The following is a 21,157-nucleotide window of genomic DNA, read 5'->3' as shown; positions in this document are numbered from 1 at the left end:
AGGGTGTTTTAATTATATCTGCTCTTCTAAGACAAGAATTAATTAAACGGAAACCGAAAAAAAGATGTTGGTTTAAAAAATGGATAGCCAGAAGAAACTATTTTGGAGCATCTAACACATTGTGCCTTGAATTACAGTTGGACGATGAAGAGACATATGTTTCCCATATGAAATCCCAATTTTCATATTACTTCAAGAAATTGGACCGTCTTATTGCGTCAAGAATTGTACACCTAGGTACTCTTAGTTACGTTTTGGTTCGAGTTCTACAAGCTTTTTCTACAAGCATACCTTAATAAAACCTTATTAAGGTATGAATAAAAAAGTGTTTTACTTCAAAGTCCATATATTTTCTAAGTATTTATTTAAAAAATTAAAATTTATAACATCAGTCTTGCTTTTATGAGGTAGATTACAGAAAAAGATTATAATGTAATTAACTTATAGCTGCAAATCAACGTAACATAATTATTTATTTATTATAAGCCTTAAATTATTTCCCGATCCACACTAATATCCGATTATCCTATGTGTTAGTAAATATTTGTAACAGTTAGTCAGGAACCCTCTCCGGTAAAGGCCTGCTGCAATGCCATCTACGTAATCTACGTTCAACGTAACGTAAGAAAACTAAGACCAAGAAATTGGACATCGATTAAGCCATCGATAAATTAGATGCAATCGATAAAAGGTCTAATCAAAAGAATGATATACCTTAAAAAAATGCTTTCTGATATTTTCATGTATCTCTCTTAAACACGCAGACCGAAAAATTGGAAACGTCCAACAAAATTGACACAAAAGTGAAATAATCGTAACTACGTGAGAAATATTTCTAAAGTTTCAAGCCCGCATGAAGATCGTTAAGCCCCCTCAAAATAATTTCCAATCAGTCTTACCCTTGGAGTAAAGTGTAGTATACCAATTGTACTGTTAAACATTTAAGTGGCGGAAGGGCCGATTACCCGCTGCTAATGAGGAAGCTGTAACTTCGACCGCGTCCGCCTGTCCTATACTGTTTTGCCATAATTTTAGATCGTTGTAACTATGAGTTTAAAGGGACAGTGTTGGCGATAGCTCATTCAAACCAATATGATACGACTGTGTGTATTTTGTAAAATAATAACATTTAATATTTCTTGCAGAGCAGTGTTGGCTTCAGACTCTCATCCCTGAGGGCGTAGATTCGATGCCTGGCTGGACTTTCATCGCTAGGAAATCGATTTGCCTTAGACCCAAAAGTTGAAGGCGTATATCAGGCACAGGAGGCTGATCACCAATTGGATTGATCATGAGAAAGATACAGAAGTCCAGCCCAGACCTAACAATGTTGTAGCGCCACTGATTAATTATTTTTTCATTTAATTAATATTTGTTAAAAACTTAATATTGCGACGAAGGCGTCGACCACGTCTACACAGCTGGAAACTTCACATTCTTACAACGGTCTGTCATGGTCTAACGGAAGTTAGCGACCCATTGCACTGGGAACTCCTTGACCTTAATCAAGGTACACCTGCCAAAGGCCAAACGAAATGTTCAGCGGTGAATCTTAATATGGGAATAAACTTTTTTATAGGGTTTAACGTCTGTTATGCTAAGTAGTTTACTCAATTTTGAATATTATTTTTAATGCTCATCGTGTCATAATCATGTTTAAAGTTGCATATTTTAATACGAATAGATTTGAATAGCTATTAAAGAGATGGTGTTTTATAAATTGCTATTAATAATTTGAGACTCATTCAAAATATTTTTGGTTAAGGTTTAAGGTTGTGTAGGTATATAATATTATCTGGAACATTCTGAAAATTAATATATTAGGTAGCAATCTTACAAAGTAGACATGACTTTTGTTTTAAGTTTTTAGTTTTACTGCAGTCTTCATGGAAAGAAATTTAATTGAACCTACTATTTTCAGTTCAATTAAAAGAGCAAGGCTGCCTTCTTTATATGTCTTCTTTCTTTTATCTTCGTTAGAAACGCTCTTGAGTTGACGAGCCTTATTATGTTAAAGGAATGTCTTTTCCTATGTTAACAACCAACCATATTATTTAACTTAACTAAAATTATGTATATATTAATATTAACAGCAGACACGTTTTTACATTACCACCTACATATTGGTACCAGTACATATAGGTAGAATCAAATAGTTATTATCTATTAAGAAAAACACTTTTTGAACGGATTAAAGCTATGTATTATTATTAAAACTTATAGTTATTTACATAATTCTAAATTTTAAATTTTTTCCGACGTTTCGCGTAGTTTTCAGTGTGCGTGGTCACGGTGACCACATAATCCGTTCAAAAAGTGTTTTTCTTAATGTGTAAAAGCTATTTTGTAAAAGCTAAACAAAAGACAATAGTTATTATTTATTATTTTAACTACCACCCTTTCTGCCGCCAAAATTGCGCGCCAAATGCCACATTTGTCAATGAAGCGGCCAACAATGAATTCATTCACGTAACAGCACCTGTAAAGGGGTTCCCCACACGTGGCAACATATGTGAAGTTACTCTCACCTGGTTTAGGAAATCTCACCCCTCGGCCCTCAGGTTTTGTTTTACAGCACATGTCACTGGCGGCTGCGACCGACAGATGCTAAAATACGTTGATGCATTGTTGACGTGCAATGAGAAATCGATTGAGACGATTCGCGGATTGATATGTTTACTGGAAAATCGAAACCAATATTTATGATACTGCCATTCAACGAATTTTAAGAAGATCTGATTAAAAGTATTTAAGTTCTACTACTATGTGGAACCATCTGCGCACGGAATTATTCCCGAACCAACTAGACTTAGGGTCCTTAAAAGAGATCGTATCCGTTCCTAAAAGGCCGGCCAGCACTTGCGAGCCTTCTGGCAATGTGAGTGTCCATGGGCACTTAACATTAGGTGAGCCTCCTGCCCGTTTGTAATTTTATTAAAAAAAATCCACCATGAAACGTTAAAACATGGTAAAAGGAGAAGAGTTCTGGATTTCGGTTTTGCCGAAGGATAGAAAACGTGTTTGAAATAACTAACCACATCCCCAGCGAAGCTCAGAGCCATGGTCGCGTTACGGCAACTCAAAATGACGCATGTCAACAGCCTTCAAACCCTGCGTAAGCTTTCAAATCGCCGGAAAAAGCACCTAAGAAAATAAAATAACTTATTATTTTTTTCATCTATCTTATGTTTTTATTAAAGCGGCGTAATACTTTCTAAAGTATTTACGAACTATAAAGGACTTGGCTTTTGAATATTTAGTAATATTTTTATCTCTGGCTAAACGGGTATTGTCTAGAACTGGATGTTAACAGATTTTCGATGTAATTTTACCAAATTGGGGCCGGTGGATGCCAGCTTTTATGATTAGCCCTAATAAAACTAAAAGTAGACAGTTTATGTTGATAATAATAGTCGACAATAACAAACAGTAGTAACAATGGGTCTCACAGATGTGCTGGCGCCGAGCAGCTGCGCGTGCGCTTCTATTGGGTCAACAAATGGGCACGGCGCATAACGGTACGTATTACCAAATGTACTTCATAATACTTCATGGAAATCCGTATTACTGATACTTGGGTCTTCGAGAGGCATTAAGATCTTTACCGGACCTTTGTGCGCTGCACTAACTTGGATATAAATCTTAATCATCAATGTAGCGTCGTAACTAAAAGGAAATCTGCTCTTTAGCATATTTTAGATATTTTAAAAAACTTCATAGGCAGTCATCGGCTGTGCACCGGTTCCGCCTATGTGCGCATTCAATATTCGTTCGAATAGTGAAAGGATATAGGAGTATAGTGAAATCGGCATGCCTTAGACCCAAAAAGAGGATCATGATCACCTACTAGCCTATAAGATTGCTGAATGAGCATGAAACAGATACAGAAATCTGAGGCCCAGACCTAAAAAGATTGTAGCGCCAGTTATGTTCGGTGACGGTTGTTGGAGGGATGTTCAAATGAAACTCTTTGTTTGAGGCATGAGCTTATAAATCACATAACATTTGGGGTAGTAGAGTTGCGACGTTGGATTAACAAAAATAACTCGACTAATTTAACTTTTCTTAAATCTAAGTGACACTTTTGTTACCTATAAAGAATATAAGTGCAGACTACTATTGGACATTATCGGAAACAAGAATGTTATATTTAATAATACAATTTATAAGTGTTTGAAAAACTAAAGGGCTCAGTTTGGCTTCAAGTATGCGATTATTGCTAACATTATTTTTGCTCTTCTAATTATTAACTAAAATATATATACATATACTGTTTTTGTTTGTATATACAGTACATTACTTATTTGAGGTGTTAACATTTCCATCTACATTTTTTATTATTTCACATATTCTACGTTTGTTATAATATAATTTATTTAACTTAAATATAGTTATTACCTCGCATCTTGCATAACACGACGACAGACGATACTAATCGTCAGAATTTGCAACAAAATGTGACATGAAGACCGGTTGGTGATCTAGTTACAAGAATCTTTAGTTCGAAATCAATCAGTTGTTAAATTGAATATATTATTCATATTATCATTAGTTATGTAAATGATTATATTAATATTATAATGTTATTATTGATTATGTAAATGTGTCACAGGTAAAAACCTAAAGTAACTAAAATTAAAAGCTTTTTATATTCATAACAAAACTAAACTATCCAATGTGTATGTTGACATAAAAAAGTTAGGTTAGGTTAAAATAATTGGGATGTTACCATCACCCAGGCGGAGAGGCTTGCTGAAGACACGAAAGAGTAGAGGAAGAGTGCGCCTCCACTATCCCGACTTTCAGAAATGAAGCGCCCGACTGAAGAAGGTTTGAAGAGCGAAAGACAGTACAACATGGCGACATTTGGGGGAGGCCTTTTTCCAGGGACAAGCAATAATAGTAAATATTGTACAAAGAATGGATAGAAAATTCGAGACTAAGTACAGTAATAAAGTATTATTCATACTTAGAAATAACATTTTAATTACATTTATAGTTACTTTAGTAATATACTTACCTCTTGATAAAATAACCTCTTATAGAGTATAGGGCTCCTCCAACTGGCTCCATCTCTCTTTCTTCTTCCTGATGGTCACCTTGTTATTGTCCTATTTTTCCATCTGCCATTGTTCAAATCAATCTAATAAAAGATTTTTGTCTCTTTTCATCACAACGTAAAAACACTGTCAAATAGTAGAGAGAGGATTGTATACGACTAATGGATTAATACTTGCATAAATAAAAGAGCCACCTGCACATAATAAGGTCTCACGGTGGTTTTGGGTGATTTGTGGAGGATATCCGTGGCCATGGTCGACTTTTCACGCTCCAAAGGAAGTTCTATTGTACCATGAAATTGACTCGTTTGTTTAAAATCAATTGATATTAAAGTAGCACCGCCCTAAATGTTATATGGTTCTAGGATAGTACATGTTATTTTTATTTGGTTATGAATTTACTTATTAATCGAACGAAGATAGATTTTTTATCAATTATGACAATATTTATAAATAAAGGAATGGCATAATGTTTAATGGCATAAATAAATTAAGGAAAACTTGCTTCAAAATATTCCTAGATATTATACGTAGTTGGTCCCAAAGTTCTGTCACTGGCATAGTATTTTCAAATTTCGAACATGATTTTATGAAAAAAAATATAGCATTCTATTTTTGAACGTTCGACTATTATTTAAAAAACAAAAAACACTCACTTTCCGTAATTTTTCATGATGGAGTGGAATTGAAAGAAAACCGAATAGCTGTTATTGCGTTGCAACGCTGTGGGCACTCGCCGAGAACCATTTTCGCTAGGAGTTCTGAAGAAGCTGGAAATAAAGTTCCGAGAGTGCAATATGGACATCATTCATCATCAGTAATGGTCTGGTTGGAAGTGTCCTATTACGGATCAACTGAGGTTCATGAGGAAAAGGGGGTCAAAACCAGTGCAAAAGTGTAACAAGAGTCGGTTTTGGATCGGCTTGTCAAAGACCTGCCCAGCACGGTATTTGCGGGACCTCACTTCAGGACTCTGCACCTGCACACGAAGCCAAGACTACTCAAGCTTGGTTAGAGCGTCTAAACATCGACTTAATTAGACCCCCTCCAGTCCGGACCTTAATCCTTTGGACTACAAAATTTGGTAGGTCTTAGAGAGGAAGGTCTGTGATAAACACCATAAAAATTTGATAGTCTGAAGTCATCTTTAAAAAAGCAGTCGCTGAAATCCACATCAATATGGAGCGTGTTGCGATAGACGACTGGCCGCGGCACTTAAGGGCCTGTATTAAAAATAACGGAGGTCATTGCGAATGCATTTCTATTCTTTAATTAATGTACTATATTATATATAATTGAAACATCACTAATTAATGAATTAATTTATGACAGAACCTTGTGACCGACTACGTATTATTTATTTCCGGAGAAAAAGCAGAATAGTAAAAAAGCATGTATAGTTAAAAGGGAAAGTGTACTAGAATTGCTTGTGTCACGGGCAGCTAGTCTTCCATTTTATGTATTTGACGTAATAAATGCTATATAACACTTCCAATTTTATAATTAGACTACTGAGTTTTTGTTTTACATGAAGAATACTGTCGGTTTCATCATAAGACAGATTTAGAAGATGTCGCTTGAGATTGTTAGTAAATGTAAGTACATATAACTTTTGAATCGATTTTCCATATTTAAGAAACTTGAGAAATAGAAAAGACACTGGGAGAAGAAAGTGTTTTTTTGTGTAATAATTTTTTCTGTAATATTAGTTTCCATATTGTCATTAAGTAGTCTAACCGTTAGTAGATTTGTTTCATCGTACAATTTTGAAGTTAGTTTACAAAAACGTTTCATATACTTAGGATAACCTCATTAAGAATGGCGCGTTGGCCACACTCAATTTTCAGAATTTAAGACCATTCATACCAAGAAACAATACGATAGTATCGACTGAGTGAGGATATATACATAGTTTTAGAAATATTGAGTGTTAAGAGTATTTGAAAGCCATTGAGAGATGTCGCGAAGACATCCGGACATATTAACAATTCACTCCATAGTCAAAGCAACCGGGCGTTAAAATTAAGTCAGGGCTTGCAATATTTAAATAAACTTTACGTTTTAAACCACAATTTCCGTAAAAAAGAAACGCTACTTTAAAAAGTATACGATTACCACAATTAAATCATTTTATATTCAAACAAACGATAAAAGTCCGAAACGAACGGTCGATCAACACCATAAATTGTACACAAAGCGTTATTTTTCCAACTCCATTAAAACAGTTTGATCAAACAACTGACAGTAAATGTATTTTCAGTACAAACAACACTGTTTTATTGAGTAGGGAAATTAAGCATGGACGCACGCGCAGTTGGCATCGAGGTGCGCCCCGTGAAAATCGCCTTCAGTTAATTATAGTACTGAAACTAAACAATGCTTCGAATGTGCAATGTGTGTGGCCCGTAATTATGTGGGTCATGAGACAAGAAGTAATAATCCCGGACGTCTTACTAACTTCTTTTATAGAAGAGGGCAAACGGGCGGGAGACATTAGGTGATACCGCCCATGGACGCTATCAATGAGCGCGGTCTCGCGAATTTGTTGTCGAACTTCTAAGAAGTCGTACGGTCTTTTTTAGAAGAATATATACACTTAACAGTATTAACTAAGAAATTAATAATCGTAGACCTGCACTGACATTTGTTGCCATGGTAACCATTTTGTAAGATATCATTTTAGTAGGTTAAGTCGGTACCTTTTTCCTAATTGGTTATATTATGCTGAAATAAAAATGAGCATTTAAAATATATTGATATTTAAAAAATAGAGTATACATAAAGAATATTTTCTTGAATTTGATACTTTCATAAATAAAATACAATGATAATCTGTGAAAACGTTATACAAATAATAATAACAACGAGCCCATAGACGTCAGAGTAAAGCAATTTATACGTTATCTGTTCCTCTAAATTATAAACAAAACACGAAATATTGCCTCCTTATGTTCATTATATACAAAATTAGATCATTTGTCTCAACTATACTTTTATATATGTTTTTTATTAACAACAAAATTAAAAATAATAATAATGATGCAGTTAAGGCACCTTTAGCCGCGCACGCCCACTATGAGGAATTCGTATTAGGTGTCTTCAAGATAAGAGCGTACCAATTCTTGACAGGCCAGCAACGCACTTGCAAATTTTTCTGGCAGCGTGAGTGTCCATCGTCGGTCTCTCTTAACATCAGGTGAGCCTCCTCCCCGTTTGTCCCCATACAATAAAAAATCAGTTAGGCAACCCTAATTAAAAGGTAACCTAAGATTCCTAAGTAAAGTAGGAAAATAATTGGGAAGGACAGCAAGAGTGCGTAAAATAATAATAATAAAGAAATCTATGAAATATTACTAAAGACTACTGATACTGTATAAAATTACCAAAATTTAAAAAGCAAATGTAAAGATAAAAACATGATTATTAAAAACTATCTTATTTGTATTGAATGGGCTTGTGTTACGAAGAGTTTTCTATGTATTAAACAGTACGTAATATATAACTTTACGGAGTACAAAGATTCTATTAGACTAATTTTTGGAACTCTTTTTTGTGAAAAAACACATAATTAACAGAGAGTGATTACTTTTTCCAACTCAAACTCAAAATAACTTTATTCGTATAGGTAACCAAGTTTACTTATTAACGTCAACAGAAAAGATGTTAAATTTATTCTAAATTTAGATTTACTACCAGTTCGCAAGTCAAAGGCGTAGAAGAACTGGCATGAGACTCTACGCCACTTTTAAATCACCAAGTTTGGAGTCATACAAATTGTTGAAATGGAGCAATTTAATCCCAAGGATGAGGATCATTTAAATAATCGTCAAATTTATACAAAAGCTTTATTGGTTATATTACGTCTAGGCAGTATACAAGTAATGAATCCTATGGTAATATATACAGCTACGCGAGTACTACAAATTTAATCAAATAAAAAATGACTCGACGAATGGATAACCTCCTTAATTTTTCGGTTAGAAAAGCTATGAAACGGAAACTGAACACTAGAACTTAGTTATATGAATTTTCCTGTTCCGGTTTTGTAAAGGTTTTAATTTTTGTTTACCTTTTTTCAGTTTACACTAACGAAGCTTTAAATAAAAAGCAAATAACGACGATAGGCTCTAGGTTGGCTGCTAATTGCGCAACTAACAAGGCGCAGGATTACATCAACGATTCATACTTATAAATCACACAGTATGTTATAACAGTAATAACTTTTTAAACGCTACAAGATACTAAAATGCTTACATCTTATTAAAAGGTAATTTTTTAATAATTTTTATATGAATTTGATAGAAAATTTGTACACTTCTGGGAAGAATTTCATTTGCGTGAAATTCTTTATAAATCAGCAGCAGTGTGTGCAGCGACTCCCAGTCCTCGGTCGTAGGTTCAATCCCCGACATTGCACAGATAAAAACAGACAAAAAGGCTTGCAACTCTCCTCCTGAGGTCGTAGGTTCGATGCCCCTTTTTGCACTAATACTTTCTATGGACCCATATAACACTTGCTCGTACAGTAATGGAATATGATCATGGAACAGATATAGAAATCTGAGGCCTAGACCTAAAAGGTTTTAGCGCCATTGGTATATATTAATTATTCTTACACTTATTTCGACTATTTCTCAATGAATTATAATAAACAAAAGTACTTAGAAAACTCTGTAGGTTAGATCAAAGGTTGATAGAACTTGGCGGGTTTTTAATGTGATACTGTTTCAACAACTGGGCCACTTATGATGCAGGTAATGTATCTGACATGCGCTGGCGCCGTCACCTGCGCGACTTCCCACGGTGACTCATTATATCAGAGCCTTATAATGAACCTAGATTTCCTTTCGTCACTACACACACAGGCAGTACAAAGTAAGGCAAATTTAATATTTCGAATACGATAAATTAATAAATACGATCACCAGTCAAGACTTATCTAGCTTACCACAAATTAATAAAACGACAATATTTTTCCTGAGATTTTAATTGAAATTAAAGTAATAGTGATCTTGCATTGGCCATAGACTTTTAGAACATCTTTGGATTTGTTTAGTTCCTTAACGATTGTTTGCTGTTATTATTTACATTGTACGCGATTGGAGTTCATTTATTTAAGACAGGCAACACCATACAATACGTTTGATGGGTGCGTCATGTATCAGACACACTTTCCTGTTTTACGGTAAGTACATATGTGTAAAAATATTAAAATTATTTGGTTTAAAACAAAGATTTTATTTATTGGTAAATTACGAGGTGGAGAGAGGAATACATCTCCTAGCTTAATTAATACTTAATACTTTACGAAGGTTTATCGCTTTTCTTATAAAAACCAACGTTAAAATATTTTAATACATTCGTCACACATCCTAGGTTTCAAAGGATACGACGAACTAGATTGATAAAAAACAATTGACATAATTGTTACGTACACCTGCCGCAATTCCCACGATTTCTTCTGTTTATAGCGGGCTCAATAATAATTATGGGAATATTTTACTTTCTTCATCTTGATCATAAGAAAATGAATAAACATTAACTGTTGAGAATAAAAATAATGTTTTTGCGTGACTTCATCGTTTTAATTACGTCTGATTGACAGATTTCTCTTCATTACTCAACTACTAGGTCACCTTAATTACCTGCAACGTGGTGTGTACTGAAGTTTTTTACACTAAGTACTGTTAATATTAACAGTATCTATATAGATAAAAAACGAATAAATCAAAAACTACTGGACTGATTTAAAATGATTTCACCATTAGAAAGCTACCTTATCTCTTAGTATATTTTTAAATAATCTAGCTCTGTCTTTGTCTGAACGAGGACGGGACAGGCCGCTAGTTTTAAACATTTGTAATATAAAGTTTATATCGGAAATAAGGCCTTTATTTTTGTAATAAGTCTATTTTAAATACAGAACAATTTTCACGATTGTAAAAGACTACTCTATATGAATAAAGACGCGCAGTAATCAAGTTAATTGTATAATACAAAAGAAGTGCACAGTCGTTAAGATTGTTATTGGATTTTAAATAGCCATAATAGATTTAATAATAAAAACCCGTATGAATTAAGAAATGGAAGCTAGTCACATAATTTTAATCTGAACCCCAAGGCATAGAACATATTTGTAAAAATACAAATATCATTAAGAATTAGACATTAGCAATTAGCAATATTGGGTATATTATTATTATTTGTTATTTGAAATTGTATTTTTTTCTAATCTATTTGTAAAAGAGTGCCTAATATTTTAATAGGAATAAACCTTTAATCATTTATATCCTAATTATATATACACATATAAATTAGATTATATAAACAGACAAAATCTGTTATAACGACATCGAAGGGACTACTAATATTTGATCGTAAAAACCGACAGTCGTAACAGCCGATGACGTTGTTATTAAACACCTAATACAAGAGAATTCAGCCGGGAACTTTGATTTTGGTCAAAATAAGCAGTATGCATTCTTAACGATGTTGTCGTTAACGGTTTTGACTGTATATATATATATATTAACTTTACATTATAAATACAATAACTTTAGCACGACAGTCGTCGATTTTGGCTGTAAACCCGATGTTCATCACGAAAATAAAATCAATATTCAACAAACATGAATTAAGTCGTGTAACCACAGAGCTAAGTATATATATATATATAAATAAATATGATTTACAATGTACTCATAGTTCCGCTGATCATCACAGAAGCTCGCAGAGATTTCCTCAAGCACTACACCTGTCCACCGTTCCCACACATTGGTTACACAATAAATGCGTTTTTTATTCATTCGCAATATTTTTTAGAGCCTCAACACAGGATGCTTCTTAACGAGTTTTAAATTAGTCTAGACGTATTAAAATCATAGCTTAGAGATAGAAAGTTATAATTTATTGGTTGATTAATAATTCTAAATAGATCGAATTTATGTTAGTTATTGCCTGCGACTTTGAGGGAAGTTTACGCACCACAGAGCTCTTTAACTTAAATTCTTGGAAATTGAATTTGGAAAAGGAATAAAGTAAATATCGATTTATTACTTAAAACAACTAAGTATTCTACGGAGAGTTTTGAAGAATATGGAGGGATGAGACTACAATAGATTTTGCTATTTCATAATAATGCAAAACACTTACTTAATAACATAATCTACCAAGTGTCTTACTAGGTTTTTTTAACAAAATTGTTTTGATTCAAAAATGCTAGTTATTCTTTCAATGGTATTATTTATATAAAACAAAAAAAAATATAAACCCACGCTTTAGGGACAAGAAAACTCAGACACGACGATTTTACTATAATTTTATGTAGATTGAATTTATTAGACAAAAAATCTAGGCTAGCTATTAACTAGATTTCTTTTTTATGACTTTAGCATAGTCTAGCAAGCTACTTAATTGGATATGACATAACAAATTTCACACCAATGCATATTCAACTTTCATAATCCACAATTTCGGCCGATGACCGCGCATGTCATTTTATGATGCAAATGGTGACGTGCACTTAAGTCGTATAGGTGCATAATTTTCTTAAACTCATTACACAGATTCAGAACAAGTAGCGGTGACAGACTTACACCTGTCCGTGGTTCCCACGCCGGACGTTACTACAGCTCAGGGTTGACAGCATTTGCAAGATTTGATAATGCCCGATAACTATATTTCCTAGTAGCTGACCCTAGCAATGCATATTATAAAAGATCAGCCTATGTACAAAGAATTTTCAAACTGTGATAGCGGTCGGAACTACGGCGCACACGTTCACCGTACATTGGCGATGGTTGGGATTATCATCTAAGTGACCTCTCGTAAAAAGTACAAGTGCAGAACCATGTGCCAAGGCACAAATCATACTTTACCTCCACTGACACCAGATAATACATATAAACAATGCTTACATTACGAAATCCGATACTCAATCCAATATGAGCCTTTTCGATCTTTGATACGTCTTATCGACCAGATATTTTTGACACGACAAAGGTTCTCTCTAACGGCTTATGATTATCATCTGACAATATTTAATGTTCTTTGATAGATATCACAATTTCTCCTATAAGATATGATACCAGTTCCATATCTAGTAACATGCTTGAATTTGATTTATTTTTATGATCCCTTGGTCGTTCAAAAGGCTTCTTTTTGACTATTTTAGCAAGTATTAATCACTAGTACTTTGGTAATTATTAGCAATACTGAATGCTACTACTATGTTATATTTTTCTATCGGGGACTACAGATGGAAACCCCATTGCCGTTTTACAATTTGTCCTTTTTTTAAATATAACGAAAGAAAACCCACGACAGATTTTTAAATTCTTCTCTTAACACGGGTCGCATGAATCATATTGTATGTTGTACATTAAAATAGTTCTTATTAACTAATATTCTTCTTCTGTTAGAGCATCTCCATTACTGGAGGTTGGCCTTCAGTGTCTCGAAGCGTCTCTTGTCCTGTGCCAGATGCACTCTTCCGCAGTTGGAATGCTCGTCCACTCCCAAACATTGCGAAGCCATGATTTCTTCCATCTACCATCTAGTTTTCCCTGGATTTTACCCATTGTAATTAATTGAAGGAGTTGGTAGCGGTCTAGGCGCAACACGTGGTCCAGATACGCAACTTTCAGTTGTTTAATATTCTGCATAAGTTTTTTCGATATTAACTAATCTAAGTACATATAATATTAAGTATATTGTACCAACCCTGATAAGGACATGGAGTAGCCTCGAATCTTGTCCTCGTCCAATCTCTTCGTTTACTTGTTTTTCAAGCCAAGTTTTTGCTATCACTCCGATAAAAAGATAATTACAATATTTTTCGATTACATTTAAATTTACTGGAACTTGTTTACACTGTATTTAAACGCAGTTTTTCGCTTAATTTTATCAATTCAGTTACAAAGTATATGAATCTAGTCTATATTCGTAGTTTTACTAATGAAATGGATTACTGATTAGCTTATGATATAAAAATGTATAACATAGGTTTCGTACTTTAATCTTTGGTATAAAAGCCTAAACACGATGCAGACTTTAGGCCAAATAATAAAGCGAATATATTCATAAATTCATAACTCGTTTTTAAAATATTTGATCTGATTCAATTTCAAGCGTTTCTCGCAAACAAAACTTTTATTCATTTCAATTAGCAAGTACCGTTAGTGATAACCGTATTTACTGGTTTCGCATTGACATTCAGGTTTACAGAATGATCTCAGGGTGCCTCGAAGATAAATTGTAAAGAAATTATAATATCCTGCTATTAACCGCGTGTGGTCGGATATTGATTTGGCAAGGTTTTGTGTTTTTGGTAAACACCAATTACTTTTTGTAATTACAACTTTTTGGCCTCCCAAGGAGACTTCAGATGTAAGCTGAAGATTCATAATATCTTACTTCCTGGAAAGCCTCTTAATGACGTGAAATTATGTTGACATACATTTTTGTTTTTTTTTAATTATCAAGCAAAGTTCAATAGAGGTTTCACACTCTATAATATAAAGTTACCAATGACGAAATATGTAATATTATTAATTTGAATATTTCGTATAATACAATGTTATAAAACATTAAAGACTGTCTGATCTGATCAACGTTCTGTGCCTGACACGCTGTCAACTTTTTCGGTGGCATGTTGGTTTCCTCATGAGGTTTTCATTCAAGTGTTAAATGGGCCCATAGAAAGGCTATTGGAATACCGGGGTAAGTAACAATTCGTAAGTTGAAACAGTGCTCTAATAAAACATACCTTTAAATAAATCTTTCGTTTTCTTTATGGTTAACGTAATGGATATAAGAGTCTATCAGAATAAATACTTTTCCATTATGTACCTCAACAATGTGACTGACTTTTAAACAAATAAAGCAATGAGAAACCGTTCCAGTCGATACACATATGTTTCCTTTAAGATCTTGAGTACCAACTTGTCTGAACTTGAAACCGCAATTGGATAACCAGTAACCACTCACCCGAGGGCCATGAATCGCTAGTACCGCGTGGTACTCGAACAATGTATTAGCGACCGAGGATCATAAGATCCGTGTAGAACCTTTAAAATCGAAACCTTAGTCTAATATTTATTTAAATTTGATTATCGGTAGTCGTAACAAAATGACGTTATAGCGTTTTATTAATAGCAGAAAGAAATAACGCTAAAAATTCTTATTTGACAAACCTAGCAACATAGCCTAGAAAGGTAATGTCTTTTAATTCGTAAACAATGCACTAACCGAAAGTCTATTGGGAAGTGGCATGCCAGGCAATGCATGCATTTCGATATTATGTATTTTCTTTGAGCTGGATCAAAGAAATTATAACATAGCCACGAATGAAGAAATGTTCAAGACTGCTCAAAGAATTTGAGATATTTATAAAGCTAGTTTGTTGTATAGGTTTCATGGCCCAGAGGTTAACTTTATCCTTTTGTCTGCAGGTGTGCTGTGACGTCGCCGACCCTGAGAAACTACACAAAGTGAACAATCTCACGCCTCCAACAAACCAGTTTATGCATAAAACCGTGCAAGTGCCGTAAATGCCTCATGATGGTTCTGAAGCTAGACCACAATGTTGACTAAACTCCATTAAAATGTAATTGAGATGGATTCCTTAAAACTTTGAGAAAATCAAGAAACCTTACCGTGTCCGTAGCTTTAAAAACGTAAATTGTTAATGATTAACATTACTTTTTCAGCCAGTCCAGACAAGCTGTAAGTTTAGTTTAATCAATTTTAGATGAATCATGAGATTTCAGGTAAATGACTGAAAACTTTTGACCGAAGTAGCTCAATACTTGGGACTCTGCGTCAGAAAGTCCAGCGTAAGTAGACCCCTGGTGGTTTTGGTTGGTAGAATTGACGGAGCAGGTTATATTTGTTTTTGGACGTTGTGTTGGACGTAGGAAATGTGTTATGACAAGAAAACTTCACTTTAGGATCGTTGAATTAATGGAATGAATGAATTTTTTGTATGGAGATGGGTGATTTACATCTACTTAGGTAGGAGGTCGGCACGTGGAGTTCGGTGAATATGTATTTTATGGAGACGGATGTGGTCGAGGTGATGGGTAGTTGCAGTACAAAACCATTTATTAAGTAAAGTATTGATATACAAAAAACAAATCACGTCAAAGGTCTTTCGTGTTTTTTGTAGTCGTAAACAGTGATTATAAAGTTACTATGTAATTATATGTTGAGGCTGGTATATATTCATACCATGTTATCTTTAATTGTTTTAAAACATCCTAGCAAAAATATGAACGTTATTTTCTTGTGTGTGAATAAAAAAAAGTATTTTAATACACCAGAAGCAATTACGAATATTATGAGCATAATCTGGAACTGCGTTAAATCTAATTTTTCACAATACAATTGAATTAAAAATATAACAATACAAATTACCCACCAAATAATCTTCTCAAGTCGCGCTTTTTATGTCTGAAGGTCGTGTTAGTGGCGCCGAACAACTTCCTGCACCCTCCCCTGTCTTCGCAAGAACAAATTAACTATTAACAAATATTAAGAATTTGTTTGATGATATTACAAATTATATTTTTTTCCTTTCTTAATAACATTTTTCCACCATACATATCATAATTTAAATAGAAAGCAGTCGTCACGAAATCGTTAAAAGTTAATTTATCATTAATATTCGACAGGTCAGGTGTGTGAATTTCATATGTTTCACACGATTGAATCATTAATGAATCAGAGTTTATATGAAATTAGCATGAAATACGTCACACTCCGTGTGAATAAGGGAAGTCAGGAAGTCAGGAGCGTTGACGCGTGTAATCTATTCCAATTTTCACGGTATAGTGCACATTTGAATTTGGAATTTTGAAAATCTCTTGTTTATTACATGTTAATGTTATATTCAACACATATATTGGAAATATATTCAACGACACCGTATTCTGGAAGTGTTATGAGCTTAGTGATTTCACTTAACAGAGAATATTTGCTTGTAAATATATCATATATTTTAAATTATTATATTAGAATATGGGACCCATAAATATAAGTTAAATTGTTCACTTTTTGCTTGTTAATAGGATATCTCGTTTTATATTGAGATCCTGGTCCATATTGAGTACAAAATAGAAGTATGCACGGTCCTTTATAATAATATTTATTCTATTATTTATTATAACGACAATTACAAGTCAAGTTAGTAAACGCTCACCTGCTTCAACTTCAATATTCAATTGTTTTTTATCCCAAAACTCCCTCTTATTTTAATAATGAATTTAAATTATCAGGTCCTTATAATTGTATGGTACGCTCCTCTAATAGATGCGCTTTGGAAATTCTATCTCACAGCTCATCCGTCTCAGGCAATTCGTTTAGGATCTCCGCCATTAAATTGTGGAATGTCCATAAGATTGGCTACCTCCCTAAGATCTTTTAAAATTCTTCTACATAAACACACGATATCAGAACCACATCCTATCCTACTTTATGGTTAGTTTTGTAATTCCAGTATTTTTTTATTCTTTTGTATTTTGAGTTTTTATTTTATTTTATTACATTTTTTTATTCTATAATATTTTTATATTATATTTGGTTATCCGATTCTTTCATTTAACCCATAATATATTTTTTTTTGTTTTTTTCCTTACTAGAGTTGCCTGGAAGAGATCGCTTCTAAGCGACAAGGCCGCCCGTTGAATCCTTTATAATTTTTATGTATTATGTTTTATTTTCTATAAATTTAACAAAGCGTAAATAAATAAATAAAAATAAAATAAACAAAACAGAAAATAAATTGACTTTTTTCCAACTCGTGTCATTAAAACAAGACATAGACATGTAACTTCTTTTTTATTGCTATTAATAAACCTCTTTACGTCCTCTATGGTCAGCCTATTATCTATGGGCGTTCAATGACTGGTTTACAGTGTATCAAATTACAGTTCTTCAAGGTATCGTGTTAAAAGACGCCGGCGGTAAGACGACCCAGGGCCAGCCGGTGGGCAAACGGTCAGTGCATACGTCGTGATATCAACTCCGCTCTGCTGGACAGACGGACAGACCGCCGGGACAAGTACAAAATATAAATATAGTGTATAGAATTATTATCAGCGTTTTTATTTATTATGAGTCAAACTCGGCATAAGTAACTGGCGATATATTATATCGCTTAATGTCGCTTTAGACTTATAATAGATTTTAGATATCTTTATCACTAATTATAATAAATACTTAATAATAAAAAAGTGGAATACGTTTAGTATATTAATATTATGTTAGTTTATTTCTACATTGTTCTTTCGGTTTATAAATTATTTATCGTACTAGTTGGAGCGTACTATTACACTGTGCCTCTTATCTCCTCTTTATCCCAAATAATTATGAATCTCTTTTCATCACAGCGTGACAGTTTGTCAAGAGAACTTTTTTTAGTTAAAGGAGTACCATTGGACTGATTGAGTTTCTATGAATAACGTATAATACAATGTCACAACTGTTCGGTGTGTACACTGTAAAACATTTCGCCAGAATATGACAGCATTCTGATGCAAATGTTGGCGCCGATCATGGAGTCAAGTTACGTTCTAGACTGTTCATGCGGAAGTCGACGTTTTTCGATAATGTTTAATATCCTAAAACTATTTACATAGGTTCAGGAAATAAGTTTATAGCGTTCAAGTTAAGTGTTATTACTCACGCAAAATGTGATGCATTTTATTAATTACATAAATAACTTCAATAAAACAGCTTTAATCAAGTTTGTAATAAAATCAGACGTCAATATACAATTTTAATTTCGTAACCGTCATTAATGTCAAAGCAACAGCTACTACATTTCTGAATAGCTAATTATTATAAACCAGCCAACTTCATTTAGTAGGAAATGAATGTCGGACTACGAAACGACAATGAAAATTTGTCGTTTCGTAGTCCGACATTTTGCGTCGCAAAGCCAGCGATGTATGTATGTAGAGGGTCTATACAACTTATTAAAACATTAATCTAAAGCATATGTAAAGGCCTAGGAAGTGCAGGAAAGTTCGCTTGTAAAGCCTTAGTAGGAAGAAACTGGAAACAAATGAATTAATTATAAATAGGGAACGTGTAGCGGTCTAAGCTTTTTACAGCATATTACTTCAGTATTCAGTAAGCTATTCGTAAAGATTGGCGCATGTCACCATGAATTCTTTTGTAGATATAATACATATGAAAGAAAAAACTATATTTTCTTGAATTTAATGATGCTTATTGCATGTATGTACAAAATTAGTTATAGTTGTTATATTAAACAGTTTTATTCTTGAAGAGAAAGTCACGAGAATGAAATGTTTATAGAGATTGGCCGTTAGTTGAGTCATAATTAGCGGATCTCGTCAGAAACAGTCATTACAAATTATTTCCTTATTAACGTCAGCCCTTCTTCCTGTTGTAAACCACACATTTAATGCTCAATAAGTGTCTAAATTAAAAAACGCTAGCATAACTTCAAATCTAGTTTCGAAAGATATTTGATTTGTAGATATATTCCTTTTTGTGTCTACGGAAAATTTAATAGCCTTATTTCTACTACGAGGTAATTTAAAATCAAATAACATTTTTAATATGCCTATATACATAGGCACATAATAATATATTGTTTGATTCGCCTTGCTATGTAATGCATAGTATATAATTGTTTGATGGTAAATATATTTTTAAGGAGGGATTAAATAGAAACAAAATTTTTGGCACAACACAAAGCTGTCAATCTTGTATAGGAAATACTTATTAACTTTTTGGCACTGGACTCGACATGATTTACTCTTGTTTCCCACCTGTGATAATTGGATTCATTATAAATTAATACTACATTGACTTTGTGGTTTGCTTCTTTTTATTCAATAGCATTCAGCGATAACTTGTACTGAGCGCAGACAGGCCCTAATATTCAGAGACTGTCAAAACGTGGATTTTGATATATGGGAGTTATGGTTTATGTTGTCTCGTTGCTGAATCTTATCTTAAAAGTAGTAAGACCTGAAGAATGCTATGATGACAATGCAAGTGGAAAATGATTTTGGAGGACCTACAACCATATCGTAAGAGATTTTATAGAACAAAAAGCAGGTAATAAGAGTACCAGAATCCGGAGTATGGCGATAGCAGGCGAAGTTCTCTCGCGAGACACTCGATTTATATATTTTTTTACTCTGACAATAATGTTTTGAAGAACTTAGATTGAACGAAAATAATCCAACTGTTTAACTCAATTTTACGATTATCAATGGTTCAAGTACCTGTCTGCTCAGTATTCTTGTGAAGAGTTTGATAATCCCGTTTTCCAAAAATATCTATTATTGTTTATCTCTATCTATTTAAACCGTAACATTTTCCATAGAATTTTGAATAAAAGCCTTTATTATCATATCTAGCGTAAATAATGAGGAAAAAAGGTTTGAATTACGATAAAGTATAGAAATAAACACACAGAAGGCTAGTACTTTTGTAATTATAATAAATTCAATCGAACTGAGTAATTAATTTAATTCTACCTCCGTTTAGTTCAATGGTGCCAAGTTTAGGTCAATACAATTTGAATTTTTATGACTTCCTATGGCCCTTAGTTGAAGTATTTAACTTATAACAAATTACAACACGAGAAAAGAGCTGACTTTTGTTGTTCTCTTCTCTTTCCTTGATATCAGCGATACTGCACTCTAATAATCAAATGTAGTTCTTTAAATATCGTTAGCTGTCTCAAATTGGCATTAGGTCCAACTCAATATTGACAACAGATTATTGAAGTTGAGTGGTAAGCATGCTGATCAAATGATTCAATCTTATTGGTGTTTTTGTATTTATAATTGGGGGTTTATTTAAATATATATACTTATTATGGCCAACTTACGTGGCGTCATGTATACGGCTCAAATATAGAATGTATCGAACGAAAAAACAAAACTTGATCACGAACATTCGCTTGTTATAAAGTATATACATGTTAAACGATGTCTACAAATAAAAAATACCAGGAAAAACAGCCTTTTGTGTCGTGGACTAGACATGGCAACCCTGACGTGTAAAAGACAAAAAAATATTACCGTTGGACAATTATGGCAAGTATGGTGCAG

The sequence above is a fragment of the Pieris brassicae genome, chromosome 5, assembly GCF_905147105.1.
Source record: "Pieris brassicae chromosome 5, ilPieBrab1.1, whole genome shotgun sequence".
Lineage (NCBI taxonomy): Eukaryota > Metazoa > Arthropoda > Insecta > Lepidoptera > Pieridae > Pieris > Pieris brassicae.
This window is presented reverse-complemented; position numbering follows the sequence as displayed.